General features: G+C 42.5%; 1 non-coding gene across 1 annotated transcript; it reads right to left on the minus strand.

Annotated features, from left to right (window-relative positions):
• Nucleotides 1-17,848: 17,848 nt before the first annotated feature.
• Nucleotides 17,849-17,922, minus strand: TRNAT-AGU (transfer RNA threonine (anticodon AGU)). The gene has a single exon. It is a non-coding gene; the product is annotated as a tRNA-Thr (tRNA).
• Nucleotides 17,923-18,354: the final 432 nt, after the last annotated feature.

Consider the following 18,354-nt stretch of genomic DNA (forward strand, 5'->3'; position numbering starts at 1 on the left):
GCACTGGGAAATGGAGAGGAGGCCTGTTTTCCTAGCTTGGGGCCCCTGTCTGGGAGAGCTGTCAGCCAAGGGGCTGGGCCCAGTAGAGACAGAATGGCTGAGGATGCCATTTAGGGTCAAGAAGGGCCAACCCTCCTTCCTTGAGACTGATGTGACATCAAAGGTCCCTAAAGGTTCCCTGGCATGGAGGCTTGTTATGGCCTGCCTGCCTGCCTGCCCTGAGCTGAGGCTCAGGACCCCTCTCCAAACCCCTCTCCCCCTTGATTTTCCCTGTCTAGGAGAGAAGGCAGAGAGAAACTAATATTACATTAGTAGGCACTGTAGACAGAGTAATGCAACTAACTCACTTGCACTGTGCAGGCTGACTGGATTTTAATTAAAAATTTGGGGGAAAAAACATCTTTTAGCTTTTCTGGCCTCCCTTGTTCTCTCTCTTCTAATTCCTCTGGTGATTTTTCCAAAGCAGGATTCTTGGGAAATGTATTAAAGGATTTAAAAATCAAATAACAAGAGAAATGACTCATTTATGGTAAAGATCACTAGCATACTATAATTTGGTTTCAGAATATACTCAGGCTGCTGACTGCCCTTGTAATGGGCATTTATGCTTGGCAAAAATGTTCAGCAGAGGTAGGGGCACTGACAGGGAGGTTCTGAGGTTTTCTTTCCATTTGAGGATGCCTTCTACTTCAATGTGTGTTTTGCAATCTACATAAGGAATCCGGCATTGAAACCAATGCCCTGAGGAATCTTATTGGAGCCTGTGGCAAAAGGCAAAATGTGAGCTCCTATATACACTTATCAAAATATCCTCCAGTATGTCAAACCAAGTGGGAAAACATGACTATATATATAAAGCTCCACATTGCCCAATCTGTTCACATCCCATTGTCAACCCTCATAAACCCATGTGGCAAGGAACAGACATCTGAGCTACCCGGGAACCTCAGGCTGATAAGAAGACACAATTTCTCCCATTGTCCAGTCGTGCAAGGCCATGAAACAAACAACCTGATTTGATTTCAACTTTTGATAATTTGTTCAGCATGGATTATTTTCCCACTTATTTAGTTTTTTTTTTTTTTTTTTTTTTTTTTTTTTTTTTTTTTTTTTTTTTTTTTTTTTTAGTATGACTTATCTTGATTACTGAGTTTGGGGGCACAAACTTTGTCCATATTGAGACTTTGGCTGATACCCCTTTTTGGTTTAGTCTCACAGTCGTCTAGTGCCCTCCAGAGGCTGCAACCCCCGGGAGTAGGGGGGGTGCTCATTAGTGGTTCCCAGCATAGCCCTGGCCCAGTCCTCTCCCCCAACCCGTCTCACCACTTCTAGAGCAGATCCTGGCAGCCTGGTCTGTGCTTCAGGACCCCCTGGCTGCAGTCACCAGATACTCCCCACCCCTGCAACTTAACAAACATCCCACCTTGTCTTGGTTGTATTCAGGAGGTTTCTGTCCCTCACAATGCAAAATCTTCCAACTAGTGTAGAATTTAGTACTGGAAAGAGGGTGATATAAGTAACAGACCCTGAGAATGTGCAGACTGGCTGGGGCAGATAAGGGAGTAGCGGGGTGGAGGGACTCAGGCAGGGAATAAAGTCCTCCTGGCAGGAAGCTGGCTTTCCAAGTTAAGAGGAGGCAAAGCTGCTGTCACTTATACATGTCTCGTGAGATTCAGACATGGGACACTACGGCCTTCAGCCACCTGCTCCCAGAGTGAGAAGAGGGCATGCAGAGATGAGAGGGAGGGAGAGAGGAGCTGTCCCACATAAATACCCATCTGGAACAATCAGGTCACCGCCAAGGCCCACTCACCAAGATGCAGGCACACACTCAAGCCCACTTTTATCCAATCCGTTGCTGGACACTACAGACAGGACACCACGTTGGAGGGTAATTATCTTTCTTGCTCTCAAATAGTTAGAATTCCTTTGTGGATCAAAGGCCAAATGTGGCATTGGCATATAAAACTGAAAAAGGCCTTTTGACCACCTGGTCCAAGTTTTCTGCAGGTACCTTCTCTGCAGGGGCAAACCCTTCATTGTCCTGATATCTCCCACTCTGTAGTCTGAACCTTCCCGGTGTGACCAGCTCAGTTCATGGCCACATCATTTACTAAGCCAGTCATTTATACTCCAATCCCCCCCATGCCAATCCATCACTAAGTCCTGATAGCTAGTCCCTACAATGTGTCTCAAATGTGCCCACTTCTCCTCATTACCATGGCCACCTCCCTGGACCCAGCCACCATCTGTTCTCTCTTGGACCTTCACAGAAGACTCCTACGTGGTCCCCTGCTTCTCAACCAACAGCTCACATTTTTTAACATGCAAAGTGAACCATGCCCCCAGCAGAAAATGTTCCAGAACAGACTTTAAAGTTGTTAACCTGAGCTTTGTAGTCCTGTGGGACTAGCCCTGCCTACCATCCTCTCCAAGCCCCCACCCTCCATCCAACTCACTCTGGCCTCTTCCTCCACTCTCCCCAGAGCTAATTCCTATGCTTTGTTCTTGGCCAGGAGAACAGCCAAGAAGCAAAGCTGGAGGGCATTTGGAGAGATGTCTTCAGCCCTGTGAGCAGCTCCTCCATTATGTGGAAGTACTGACGGATTCCCAGGTGTCCAGGGCCCCCTTGGAGAGAAGTTCTCAAAGTACCCAAGGCCAGCCACTTACTCAAGCCAGTGGTGCAAGGATACTTCTATCTGCATCTAAGAAAAAATCTTTCCTTGGGCAGAAACCACCTTTGGATGCTTTATAAGACCCCTCTGGGACCCAGCAGAGGTGCCTCATAGATCAGTGCCCTCTATATGGCTATTTGCTCCCATATACATTAAAATCCATGTTTCTCCAAATATATGCATGTATATGCATGACTGGGATGTTATGCTGTACACCAGAAATTGACACATTGTAACTGATGGTAGTTCACTCAATCAATCAATCAATAAAAATAAAGATCTTACAATGTACAAATTCTGACTCAGAATTCCTACTTTTTTAGAAATTAATTCAGAGAACATAAATCAGTTGTGTAATAAAAAAAATCCATGTTTCTCAAATGAAATTTTAAAATCTCAGCCATTTAGGTAGAAACTAACATGAAAACCTGCAACCATGGGATTTCTGAACAGCAGCTAATGTTGTACAACTCTGAAATAAGATGGTGGAAGGACAGGACAGGAGGAAAGAAGAGAAAAAATAGCTTTAGAGAAAGAGAGTTAAGGTTTATTTGCATTAAAAATACTAAAAATATCAAAACCACCCATGAGGTACCACTTTACATCCATTAGGATGGCTATAATAGAAAGAAGAAAAGAAAGAGAAAGAAAACAACAAGTGTTGGTGAGAATGTGGAGAAATTGGAACCCTTGTGCATTGCTGATGGGAATGTAAAATGGTGCAGCTGCTGTGGGAAATAGTTTGGCAGTTTCTCAAAAAGTTAAATATAGAACTACCACATGACCCAGCCATTCCACCTCTGGTTATATACCCAAAAGAACTGAGAGCAGAAACTCCAGGAGATGCTTGTACACTCATGTTCATGGCAGCATTATTCATAATAATCAACAGGGAGAAACAATATAAATGTCCATCAATAAATGAATAGGTAAACAAAATGTAATCTCTATATAGAGATATAGAGATATTTAATGGAATGTTACTCAGCCTTAAAAAGGAAGGACATTCTGACACATGCTTCAACCTCCAGAATGTTATGCTGAGTGAAATAAGCCAGTCACAAAAGGACAAATACTGTGTGATTCCACTTATATGAGAGACCTAGAGTCATTGGATTCATACAGACAGAAAGTAGAAAGGTGGTTGCCAAGGGCTAGGGGAAGGGACCAATAGGGAGTCATGGATTAACAGGTACTGAGTTTTAGGTTGGGAAAAATGAAAGAGTTCTGGAAATGGATGGTGGTTGATGGTTGCACAACGATGAGAATGGACTTCATGCCACTGAACTACACACTTAAACATGCTTAAAATGGTAAATTTTGTGTCATATGTAGTTTGCCACAATTAAAAAAAAATATTCTAAACATAAACTGGCAAAATTCAGGATTGTGACCATATTGCCACCTGAGCTCTGTGGGGTGAAGCGGCCAGTCTGAGTGGCAGCTTGGATTTAGTGCTGCTTTCTAGTATCTCTGCCATCCCAGAACGTTGGTCTGCCTGCCAGGGGTGGTGGGGGAAGAACAAAGCTGGGAGCCGAGCACGGGCACTGCCCAGTGTGATCCCAGTGACCCGGCCCTGCCGCATCCGCAGGCACATCCCGTGATGGACTCGGTGTGGCCAAGCCCATCCAGTCACAGACACTCTCCAAGCCATTGCTGGTTCTTACAACTCTAATAGACCAGCAGCAGTAAAACCATTTCACCTTCAGTATTGAGCAGTAACTTTCAAATTACAAGTCTGGAACGGTGATAGTAAGTACGTCGTAAAAGCACCATTCCAAAAAGAGAGAGGAAAAAAAAAGGCTTTTACTGTAATAAAAATGTTAGTGCCAGGTCACCCTCTTGGTTTACATAACCCTCTCCACAGTAATTTGGAGTGATGACTGTGGTCCAATTTTCAATCAAAAAGCTCCCCTCAGCCTTGCTGAACCACTCAAAACTGCCCTGAAATAATAATAATTTGGATATTGATTTGGGGGAGAATCAATCCAATTCAGTCCACCTCACTGAATTATTAATGGAGAAAGTACATCAGAACCCTGCGGTGGGTTTACAGATACTGTGTGTTCTTTAACTCTGTTGCTGCCACCGGGATAAAGGTGGCAGGTTGGGAGAGCCTGAGTCCAGGGGCACATGTGCAGACCTGGAAAACCCAAGGCAGGACGATGAATTATGAAAGCCATAGGGACAAGCCCTCACATCCAAAGTGCCTCCTTCACGGTCAAGTGATCAGAGAGGTGAGGCCAAGCTCACTCCCGGCACACGTGGGAGAGGAAAGCAGCCGGCTGAGGGGCTCCAGGTGGCTCCGAGGAAGGTTGCATGCCCCTGTTAGAGCTCCTAGGACCCCTGGGGGGACACAGGGGGAGACTAGCGCCATGCTACCCATTCACCAGGGCTCGAAGGGCCCTTCCTCTACCATGGTGGACAGCGAGCCTTTATTGTGGACTTAATGGTTGTATTTTTAAATATATATTTTTGTTGAAGTATAGTCAGTTTACAATGTTGTGTCAATTTCTGGTGTATAGCACAATACTTCAGTCTTACTTGAACATACATATATTCGTTTTCATATTCTCTTTCGCCATAAGTTACTACAAGATATTGAATATAGTTCCCTGTGCTATACAGTATAAGCTTGTTGTTTATCTATTTTACATGTATTAGTTAGTATTTGCAAATCTCAAACTCCCAATTTAATGGTTGTATTCAACTCATTCTTATTTATGTCTGCTTCAAAAAGAAATGTTATATCATCACCTTGAATGGAAATCCAGACGTCTAGTCATAACTGGGTAAAACATAAGTACGACCCAGTGAACATTTTGTTGCCTGCATCCCTGCCTTTTCTGTCTCTGTCTCTCTGTTAATCTCCACCAGGGAGAGTTAGGAAGCAGTCTAGGGTGTTCAAGGCACCATAGCTTCCAAGTGGAGACTTTCTCCTCAACTGAATGAGAAATGCTGAAGGAGAACTGGGGTGAGAGTAGCATCCTGGTATCCATCAGTAGTATTTGCAGCAAGATGCGACAGCCCTGATGCAGACCACCCCTGTTTCTCTAGGAGTCACCCCATGCAGCCCACAGGCAGGAAGGCCGGCATGATTAAGCACAGAGGCTTTGGAGTCAACTTGCAGAAGATTCAGCCTGGCTCCCCTCCACTCCCCGTGTGAGCAGGTTTAATTTTTATGCACCTTGGTTTCCTCATCTGTAAATTGGACCACGACCTACTTCACTAAGACATGGTAAGAACTAAAAGCATTGATACCTGTAAGGCACTTATTGCAGACTCAGTACAGAGTAAACACTCGGTGAATACTAGCCATTATCCAATTGCTCCCTTTCAGGAAAAACTCCTATTCAGTCTTCAGAACCCAGGCCAGCTATCCTCTCTCTGCTCTCCAAGAGGAAGATAAAACTTTCTCCCACCTCACTGCTTCTTCTGTACCTTGAAAGGGTACAGCAAAGAGTCCAAAGGGATCCAGCCAGGTCTTCAAGATGGGTACCTGGAGGTACGGTTTCCGAGCCAAAGGGAGCAGGGTAAACGCTGAAGCATGTTGCCAGATTGTACCTGGAAGTTGGGATGTAAAAAGTGCTCATTTGCTTAGCAACTTGGGATTATCACCAGCCTTTATATAATATTTTCTTATGTGGCTGAGGAAAAACAACTCGCCACTTCAATTTGCATTTATTCGACTGAACATCTACTCAGATGTTTCTTTTGGCCATTTGCCTTTCTTCTTTTGTGAATTGCCTATTCCTACCTTTCGCGATTTCTTTCAAGGGGGGAAAAGAGTATTCAGAGATAGAGAGGTATGTAGACTACCTTTAGGAAGAAGACCAAGTAAAATTGTGCCTCCGTAAGTCTCTCAGAAGGGCACATTTGTCAACACAATGAACGTGCTTCAAAATTCCTTCTTTAGCAGGTTTCCAGGATATTTTATTCTTTCAATATGTGAAACATTAGCACCACAGCAGCCGAAGTAATCAGTGCCAAGAAGTTATAGGTCTCCTTCCAGCTCCTAAATCTCAGATGACAAAGAAAAATAGCAAGTTTTCTGGCATTGAAAATACATGTTTACACTCTCTCAGGTGGCTGAGGCCAAGTACAACTTAACGTCACCCCTGGCACCCCGTGACTGGAGGTCACCGAGATCCGTGGGGTTGGCTTTTGTCCACTTGAATCCCCATACTGTCCGCAAAGGAAATTGTGCAAAAAATAAGGGAGTAATGTGGTTTTTTTAAAAATTTTTTATTGAAGTACAGTCAGTTTACAATGTTGTGTCAATTTCTGGTGTACAGCACAATGCTTCAGTCACACAGGAACACACATACATCCATTCTCATATTCTTCTTCACCATAAGTTACTATAAGATATTGAATATAGTTCTCTGTGCTATACAGTATAAGATTGTTGTTTATCTATTTCACATATATTAGTTAGCATCTGCAAATCTCAAACTCCCAATTTATCCCTTTCCATTCCCTTCCCCTGTTGGTAACCATTTCTATGTCTGTGAATCTGTTTCTGTTTTGTAAATAAGTTCGCTTGTCTTTTTTTTCTTTTTTTAGATTCCACATATAAGTGATATCATATGGTATTTTTCTTTCTCTGTCTGGCTTACTTCACTTAGAATGACAATCTCCAGGTCCATCCATGTTGCTGCAAATGGCATTATTTTATTCTTTTTTATGGCTGAGTAGTATTTCATTGTATAAATATACCACTGCTTCTTTATCCAGTCATCTGTCAATGGACATTTAGGTTGTTTCTATGTCTTGGCTATTGTAAATAGTGCTGCAATGAACACTGAGGTACATATGTCTTTTTGAATTAAGGTTCCCTCTGGATATATGCCCAAGAGTGGGAGTGCTGGATCATATGGTAAGTCTATTTTTAGTTTTTTGAGGAATCTCCATACTCCATAACAGCTGCACCAAGCTACATTCCCACTAATCCAGCAACTTATTAAAAGGATAATACATCACAACTAAAACGGAATGCAAGATTGATTCAACACTGGAATATCAATGTATGTAATTTGTCAAAAATCCATAGATCTCTGTACACCACAAAGAGTAAATTTTATTGTATACAGATTTTTAGAAATCACCCAGAATGTCAGCCAAATCCAAGCTAAAATGAGCACTGTGACATGTGAATCTGCTTACAAATGGACAGTTAACCACACTGAAACTGATGAGGAAGAAAGGAGTTAAGACAGTGTATTAACTAGATACTACAAGGCTAAAGGAAAAAAGAACTATATGTAAACTATGCTCTAGTTGGCAGATTTGTTTCTTAAACAGATACAGGCTGAGTTCTGAAACCATTTTACATGTATAGTAGAGTTGAAAAAATAAGTAAATATATTGGAGATAGAGACAGATTTTTCATTGACTGAGAAAGACGTTACAAAAAAAGCCAAAAAAAGGGGGGATGGAAGGAATGCTAGAATGAACACTGTAGTATTGGATTGGAGTCAGAAATATCAGTATGAACTTGTGTTAAAGTATGTGCACTGGCAGAAAATAGATATGTGTATATGCATCTTTAGATTTTCCTTAGCTCTGTCTGCAGAGAGGGCCCAGAAGCAGTGACACCTCAGTAGCAATGAGCACACCCAGTGCCCAGACTTTGGTTTCTAAATACTATTCTCTAATATAGGGAACTAAGGGTCCTTGGAGAAGAGGCTGATTCCAGGGATGGAATAGAAAGTACACAGATGAGCTTGCAAAGCCAGAAAATAATAAAGAATACTGCATGGTATCCTCCCCCAAATCCATCGTCTCAGTCCAATTATGAGAAAACATCAGACAAATCTGAATTGAGGGACATTCCACAAAATACCTGGCCAGTACTCTTCAAAAGCATCAAAGTTATGAAAACTGAGGAACTGTGACTTACTGGAAGAGACTAAGGAGACGGCAGATTACACACTGTGTGGGATCCCTGGTTGGATCCTGGAACCAAAAATGGACCTTAGTGCAAAACTAGGGAGATCTGAATATAGTCTGCAGTTTAGTTAATGGTGTTGCACCAACATGAATTCCTTTGTTTTGATAAACACACCATAATTATATAATATGTTACTAGTGGGGATATGACTGCAGAGTACATGGGAACTCTTTGTACTATTTTTGCAACTCTTCTGTAAATCTAAAATTCTTTCAAAATAAAAAAAATTTTTTTTAACTACAAAGGGAAACCACTACATACTTATTGGAAAGGTTAAAATAAAAACATTGGTGGCACCAAGTGCTGGTGACATGGCAGAGTTTGAACTTGAATTCTCATACATTGCTGATAGGAACGCAAAATGGTATAGGCATTATGGAAAAGAGTGCAGTTTCCTATAAAGGTAAGCATGCTGTTCCCTATGACCCCAGTCCTACCTGCAGGTGTTTACCCTAAAGAAGTGAAACGTTACCTTCACACGAAGCTGTACTTGAATATTTATAGCAACTTTATTCATAATGGCCCCAAACTGGAAATAACCCAAATCTCCTTCAACAAGATAAACAAAATGTAGTATGTGCAGACAATGGAATGTCACTTAGCCGAAAACCAGGAACAAACTATTGATACACACAACAATGTGGACAAAGGAAACCAGACTGAAAAGGCTACATACTGTATGATTCCATTTATATGACACTCTCTAACAGGCAAAACTAGGGTTTGAGAGCAGATCAGTGGTTTCCAGACGCTGGGATCTGTGGAGGGGTTAACAACTGCGGGGTTAACTACAAGGGATATTTGGGGGGGGTGAAACTTCTTGATCATGATTATGGTGGGAGTTACATGACTTTATGCATTGGTTAAAAATTCAAAACCATACACCAAAAATATGCAAATTATTATTTAATTATATGTAAATTATGGTTAATTTTTAAAATTTCACTTAGTCCAGTATATATAAAGTCAAAGTCCTCATTCAAGTCTCCTCATCTTTGCAGAGGTAACCACTGAAATGAATTTCATATGTATCCTTCAGACCCTAAAAAAATTTTTTTACATATGTCTATGTGTATGTGCCCTGGTAAATGTAACATTTGTGTTTGGGTTCATTTTTTAAGCATAATAAACACTGTCACATTGCATGTATCTTCTTTCCTCTGATTTTCTTCTTCCCACTGAGCAATTAAGGGGATTTTCAAGGGTCCCTTCAGAAGGCATCCTGAGTCATTCAGGAGCAGTACTGATGTGTCTCCAAGACCACAAGGGGACACAGTGGGATTCGCCCACCCAGCCCTCCCTCCTTTCCTCCTTGTGACAGCATCTCTAGTTGTCTCTGGGTCCTCACGGCCCTTGCGCCCAGACCAGGGGGCGAGTGGAGTGATCACCCCCAGTCTCAGGGACCAGCCTGTATGTGACCCAGACCTGCACCAATCATTATACATTTTATATCCCCACCCCTGGTCTCCGACATCACACCCAGGGAAAAGCCTGAGGTTCAACTCTGGCTCAAGAGGCTCACTCAAGAGTTCGGGGCTCTGGAAACTCTACTCTGAGCTGGTGGGGCAACGGGATGTCCGTCTGAAGCTGCAGGCACCTAAAATCCCCGCCCACCTGGAATGGAGGCAACCTCAACAGAAGCAGAGTCAAGGGATGGAGAAAGAGCAGGTCCTGAGGCATTAGGGAGAGCCTGGGCCACCCCACCAGAAGCCAGCACCACCCTAGGACTTCCTAAGGGCAGGAGCCAACAGAGGTTTCTTTTTCTTTAGTGGAAGGAGTCATCCAGGGACCCTCTGCTGAGCCCAGGACCAGGTGTTTGCTGCAGGTCACCGGCTCCCACCTGAGAGGTCACCTCCCTTCCCATCAGGGATTTGGTCCTGTGAGCGGCCGCACAGGCTGCCCTGGTGCCCTCTGTGTGCCTGGACACCCTTTCCTTCTGTTGGACCTGCCTCCAAAAGTCACTGATGAAAATGCCAGGAGACAAAACCCAGCCAGCAGTGCATCCTTAGTTCACGCCCACTTTACCTGTTGGAATCCTTTGGCCCCTTTGTCAAACACTGCTACCTGCATTTGCGTGTTCTGTGCCTTCATGCTGCATGTTCAGCGTTTTGGTGGTGGATGTAGTTTGAAAGACTTACGCTATTATCTTTAAATTGTTACAAAAATTATAAATTATAAGATGCAACAATAAACGTGGTTGGTTGTGAATATAAAATCCAGCATTCTCTCAAAATTACTGGGAGAAATTGGGCATGTTTACATAGCTACTAGATCACTACCACTAATTACAAACTTATTCATTTTAGAAAAAGAATATGAAAAGGAATATATGTATGTACATGTATGACTGAAACATGACGCTGTATACCAGAAATTGCCACAACACTGTAAACAACCATACTTCAATTAAAAAGCAATTTGTTCATTTTAGAATGTAAGGAAAAACAACTATAATAATCATAATCGCAGGTCTCTTCATTTGTTTACCTCCAATCTCATTGTGAAATGCTGTGATCTAGAATAAATTCTTAGCTCCATCATATTTTATAAACCTAGAAAACGTGGCCTAGAGATATTTGTTAGATGAAATGGATTTATGTAATTATAGATCTGTACTGTAAGTTATGGCGAGTCAAACAAAAATTCAGACTGTTGTGCATTCAAAAGAGCTTTGGGATTCACTGAAAGAGCGAAATCAGAGGTGCAGGTCCCATCCTGAAACTGTTCAGCCGGGCCTTCTCCAGGGCTTGATTCTCACAGGTGTGGATTTACTGAGAGTCACTGGCTTGGCAGCCAACCCAAGGGTCCTCCCCCACCCACAAGGCCACCCTTAGCTGTGTGCCCTTGGGGTGGACCCCCAGAAGCTCTGCTGAGGCATTCAGCAGCAGAGGGCTTCATCCGGCCTCCAGCACTCTCCTTAAAGCAAGGTTCCCAAGCTCCCTGATGCAACTCAGTCCCAGATACACACAGGCACTCCAGGTCATTTGCCCCACACAGCAGACAAGCTAGTGGCTGCCTTAGTACCATTTTATTGTTTAAAATAACGGATTGCAACAGCCTTCTAAGAAGCCACTCTCAGTTCAGAGGGAGGTGACAGAGCATCTCAGGGGGTGCAGACCAGTAAGGAACCAAAACACGAGAGCTGGAAACCAGTCCACACTAATTCCTCACTCCCCATCTTAATGACCCACAGCTTGAATTAAGTGACCCTCCCTAACCTTTGAACCTCATGTTTACAGCCCCCAGAGCACACAGTGAATTATCTGATACCTACTAGACACTCCATGTTTTCTAAGTTAACTTTTGATGAGTTTTTGTATCAAAGTATGATCTAGTTAATTATAAGAAATATAATGTGGTATGAACTGTGTTTCCATATTAGTTATCTATTAAAGTAAATAATAAAATCTTATAAATATCATTTGTACAAATACATTCAACAGTACAGTTTGATTTATAAAAATAACCACATGAATGAACAGAGATGGGGTGAGGGAAATTGATGACTGATTTTGTCAAAGAGGAAAGGGCAGGGGAGGGATAAATTAGGAGTTTGGGATTAACAGTTATACATTATTATATATAAAACAGATAAACAACAAGGACCTACTGCTTACCACAAGGAACTATATTTAACTTCTTGTAATAACATAGAAAAGAATCTGAAAAGAAAAAATATATACGTATGTATATGTATAACTGAATTGCTTTGCTGTATACCTGAAACGAACATTGTAAATTACCTACACTTCAATAAAAAAATAAAATTAAAAAAATATATACCTTCTTTTGATTCATGTAACAGCCACGCCAACCCAAGAACACTGCAGAGAGGTAAATGAGAATACAAGGAATTTAGGGGCACCTACCTGGGAAGACTTTTAAGATGAATATGTTGATCATTTATGTTAAAAATACATGTACATGAGATTTATCCCAGAAAGCAAAGTTGGTTTAACCTGTGAAAATGAATTAACATAACACATCATATCAAGAGAACACAAAACAAAAACCACATAATTATCTCAAAGGATGCAGAAAAAGCATTTGGCAAAACCCAACACCTTTTCATGATAAACACACTCAACAAACTAGAACTAGAAGAGAACTTCTTCAACTTTGTAAAAGAGGTCTGTGAAAAATCCACAGGCAACACCATACTTAATGGTGAAAGACTGGATGCTTTGCCCCTAAGATCAGGAAAAAGACAAAGATGTGTGCCCTCACTGCTTCTATTCAAATTGTACTAGAGGTTCTAGCCAAAGCCATTAGGCACAAAAATGAAATAAAAGATATCCAGAATGGAAAAAAAGAAGTAAAACTATACATAATTTGTACACAGATAATCCTAAGGAACTCACTAAAAAATATTAGAACTAATAAGTGAGTTCAGCAAGGTTTCAGGATATAAGATTAAGAAACAAAATTACTTGCAATGAACAACCGGAAAATTCAATCAAGAAAGCAATTCCATTTACAATAACATCAAAAAGAAGAAAATACTTACAAATAAATTTAACCAAAAAAGTGCAGAATTTATACCCTGAAAACTTTTTAAGAAAAAGTTTGAAAGAAATTAAAGAAGACTTGAGTAAGAAAAGGCCATGACATATTCATGGATTGGGAGACTTACTATTGTTAAGGTGTCAGGACTTACCAAAATGATTTAAAGATTTAAGGTAATCCCTATCAAAATCCCAGCTGGCTTCTTTGCAGAAACTGACAAACATTCTAAAATACATATGGAAATTCAAAGGACACAGAATAACCAAAACAATGTTGAAGAAGAGTTAAACTGGAAGACTCAAGCTTCCCAGTTTCAAAACTTACTACAAAGCTGCAGTTACCAAGACAGTGTGGTACTAACGTAACGACAGACATACAGATCAATGGAATAGGACTGAGAATCCAGAAATAAGCCCTCATCTTTACGGTCAATTGATTTTCAACAAATGGGACTGAGACAATTGGATAAACCACATGCAAAACAATGAAGCTGGACCCTTACTTCACATCATATACAAAATTAACTCAAAATGAATCAGAGACACAAAAGGAAAAGCAAGACCTTTAAAACCCTTAGGGGAAAAATAACTCAATTATGAAACTTCATGACCTTGGATTTAGCAATGGAATCTTAGATGGAATTTTGGAATTTTGTTGCATAATCAATAATAGGAAAAAATAGATAAATTTGACTTGATCAAAATTACAAGTTTTAGAACTTCAAATGACAGTATGAAGAAAGTGAAGAGAAAACTCACAGAATGGGATGGAATCCTTGTAAATCATATATCTGATAAGAGACTTGCACCTAAAGTATATAAAGAATAATTACAGTGCAATAGTAAAAAGACAAATAACCCATTTTTTTAAATGGGCCAAGGCTGTGAATAGACATTTCTCCAAAGAAAATATACAAATGGCCAATAAGTACATGAAAAGATGCTCAGCATCATTAGTCATTAGGAAAATGCAATCAAAACCGTAGTGAGATACCACTTCATACCTACTAGGATGGCCATAAAAAGACAGATAATAACAAGTGTTGTCAAGGTTGGGGAGAAATTAGAACCCTCATAATTAAAGGATATGGGTTTTTTCTTGGAAGCGGTTGGTTAATTTCAAGTGTCAACTTGACTGGGTCACCAGGGTGCCCAGACAATTGATCAAACATTATTCTGGGTGTGCCTGTGAGGGTGTTTCTAGGTGAAGTTAATGTTTGAATTGGTAGACTGAGTAAAGCAGATTACTGAGTAAATTAATTACTGAGTAATTACTGAGTAAATGATTACTAAGTAAATTAATTATTGGGTAATTATTGAGTAATTACTAAGTAAAGCATATTAACTGAGTAAAGGAAATTACTCCCACTATGGGTGGGCCTCATCCAAGCAATTGAAGACCTAACAATAAACCCCTATATGGTACTTCCTCTATGTGATCTAAGGGTGAAAATAATTCATTTAGTCCTTAGGATAACCAAATGAGGTAATTATTTTTTTCCCATTTTACGTATGTCAAAACTGAGTCACAGAAAGAATAAGAAATGTGCCCAATATTTGTCACTGGCAACAAATACCGTTTTTGGCCACAAACATACACAGCTAGGCAAAGCAGCCTGGTTCCAGAATTTGTATTCTTTCCCATCGCACTACACTGCTTCTCAAATATTTTGGTCTATATGCTTCTTATTTGAACTTTGATCATGAGGATGTATTGGTATGATTTTAAAACTTAACATAAATCATTATTTTGTGATCTAATCAAGATAACTCACTCAACTTTATCAAAAGAGTTATCAATGAAAATGGAGCTGTCACTACATTCCAACCCACAGTCACCATAATTCAAAGAAGTTGTCCCACTAAGGAATAAATGTAACCCCCTCAACACATCCCAGCACTCTCACTGATCCTGCCTGTCTTCCAACCCTTCAAGGCTTTTGCATTAAAACAATGGTTCTCAATCTTTTTGATCTTGAGATCTCTTTGCCCTGTGATAAATTATGGAGGATCCCAAATAAGTTTTTGTTTATTGGGGATATATCTACCAATATTTGAGATATTAGAAATTAAAACAGAAAAATTGACAAATATTTATTAATTGATTTTAAAATAACAATAAGAAACCTATTACATGTTAACGTAAGTAACATTTTTATGAAACTATTTCCAAAAGAAAACAAAATTGAGTGAGAAGGATGGCACTGTTTCACAGTTTTGCAAATCTTTTATGTTGGGTTTAATAGAAGGCAGCTGAACTGTCATATGCGCTCCTGCCTGCAGTCTGTTGTGATATGTTATTTTGGTTAAAGTAGAAGAAAGTATGTCTTCAAACAGATATGTACATGGAAAAGGGAGGAGTTTTTGAACAGCCTTTTCCAGAAAATTGTGGACATTCTTCTTTTATACTCCTGAAGAAATGGCAGTGTGGAATCTGAAACCATACCAATGAACTTTAAAACATGTAGTGTACTTTGCTCTTTAAATGGAGCATGCATTGGTCATTTGGAAAATAGTGGTTCATCAAATGATAAACATCTTCCAAATGGTCCCAAAATATTAAAATGGTGTTTGCTCCAAATGTTAAGATTTAATAAAATCAATAATGCTTACAGCTTTATAAGGACATCGTTAAGTGAAATTGGCCTTTTTTTCCCCCCTGTAACAGTGTGGTAGTGAAGACTAAGTATCATGACAGCCAGAGCCCTGTGGTGCCACTGCCTTGATTCCTGCTCAGGGGCCAGCAGTTTTACAAACCACTATAGCTTTAGCACATCGATGCAAATGTCCACACAGTGGAAACGTGACATAACACCTTAGTATAATTATGAAAATAGATTTCAGCACCTAAAAGTCTTAGGGACCCCTAGGGGTCCATGAACCACATTTGGAGGACTGCTGTCTTATAACATTTGAAAATATGGACAAGTTGTCTAAAAAAAAAAACTCAAAATGCATAATCCACTCAAGCTAATATGATCAATTTTGAAAATTCATGCATCCACAAATGCCCGTTATGTTCCAAGCACTATTAGGTAAATAGACATATGTGGCTCCCCACCCTTTGGGTCTTCACTGTGTTTGAGGAAACAGACAGGAGACAAACAAGATGATTTCAGGCTGAGAAAAGACTGTGAAAGAGATAAGCAAGATGAGGTACTGGAAGCAGGCCTGGGGGAGGCAGAGACTCCTGTCTAGAGCATGGCCAGGGGAGGCCTCCCAGAGAGATGACACAGTTACTGAAGGCCAGAAGATGAGAAAGAAACATTTCTGCAAAGTGCCCAGAAAACAGCATTCCAAGCACAGGGCATAGAAGCACAAAGGCCCTGAGGCAGTAATAGCATGGCATTTTTAAAGAACAGAAGGAGGAGTGGACTCAACCCTGGGCCTGTTTCTCTTTTCTGGCTTTGCTCACTGCCCAGGGTGCTCACCCCATCCAGTGGCTTCAAAGTTGATGGCCCACAAACGCTTTTCTCCAGCTGACCCTCCCCAGGACCCAGACTCACACCCCCCAAACAACATTGCACCTTGGCCATCTAATTGGCAAATCCTCAAAACTGATGAAGTATTTCAGGCTAGAGGATGCACCAGAAAAAAAATAACCACCACCACCATGACTCAAGCCCTGTTACAGATAAACTCGCCTCTAACTGGATTAGGAGAAATGCTCCTATCAGAACTGCAAAGCCTCAAAGTAGCCCTACAAGTTTTCCTTTGCAATGGCAATCAAAAGCAACCAAGCTGCAAGGGGCAAGAGTTGACCCCCAAACAAGAGGAAAAAAACAGACAATAAACTCAGACCCATGAGAGAGGCGGAGAGACCAGGAGCTGCTTCTAGAGCAGTAGATCTGACTACTGGAAACAGGCTGATGCCATTTCCGGAGCTCGTTGAGACTGTCCTGTTGCATCTGACATGAATTCTGTTCAGCCTGACATGAGAATTCCTGGGTAACTTGCTTTCAATTCCAATGCCTCACTGCACCCCCAGAGACTCCGATGCACTTGCTCTGGGTCAGGCCCCACAACCCCACAATTTGTGCAGCCTCACTGCTGGCCTCTGGAGAAGTCGGCTCTAAACTTGGCACGGGGAGTCCTATTTGAGGTTCCCTCCCTAGAGTGTTCATACTTTGATCAGCCTGAGGATCATCCTGGCAGGGTTCAATCCTCTGCTCTCTCGGGCGCCCGTGACCTTAGGTCTCACTTGACCTCACCAAGCCCCAGTCTTCAGTCTGGGAAATAGTGACCTGGACGGCACGGCTGGAGAGAGAGTAGTTAAGTCAGCAGGCCTGTGTGAGAGGCGCCGGCGTCCGGTCGGCCTACACCAGGAGAAATCCACGGAGAAGCGCCCGGGCTCGGCCTCCCAAGGCAGCCGCGGGGGCACGTGCGCTCATCCCTCCACGTGCGGGCGTCTCCAACACGCGTAGCAAGCAGTCTGCTCCACCGCAGAAGTGTTCCCACGGCAACCGGGGAGTTCCGCGCCGCCTCCAGAGGGCGTCCCCCCTGCTTCGGAGCCTGAGTCAAGTACCCACCGCTAGTCGCGGAAACCAGAAGAGCAGACTCCGCGGTGGGCCGGGACCCTACCCCGCCGCAGGCCGGGGCGGCTAAAACGGAATCAAGCTCGCCCTCACACCCTCAAAGTGAGGTGGAACTGGGTTGGGGCGCAGAGCGGAAAATGGGCAGGGCATGGGTAAAAAGAGAGCCGGGACGCTCGGTTGAGGCACCGCTGGGATTCGAACCCAGGATCTCCTGTTTACTAGACAGGCGCTTTAACCAACTAAGCCACGGCGCCACCCGCACAGGTACCGCGAGAGTCTGTTCCTCATCACCATTTACTCCATCGGCCGCGCGCACGCGTACAGGGCTCCTCGGTGGCAGGCGCATGCGCGGTATAAGATCCCATTTAGGCTTCTAAACTGGACGCTGAGGCTGGAATCTCGGACAGCGCGCAGAAGCTGGGGCCCAGGAGGGCGAGTCGTCCGGGTGCTGTAGTTTCCGCTCCCTCTCTTGAAGCCAGGGTGCCCACCTTTGGGCCATGCTCGCGCGAGGTCCGGTCTTCAGCCCTCCAGAACTGGCTCAGGGAAGCCACCCAAACTCCGGCGAGGCCGAGTCCCCGCGGGCTCCGGAGAGCCCCGCCCCGCCGGCAGGGCCGGGCTGCCCGCTCGCCGGCGTCCGGTCGGGGCCCACCCCGCCGCGGTCCCGCGGTGACCACGCGTCCGACCCA

The sequence above is a fragment of the Vicugna pacos genome, chromosome 9 (assembly GCF_048564905.1).
Source record: "Vicugna pacos chromosome 9, VicPac4, whole genome shotgun sequence".
NCBI classification, from domain to species: domain Eukaryota; kingdom Metazoa; phylum Chordata; class Mammalia; order Artiodactyla; family Camelidae; genus Vicugna; species Vicugna pacos.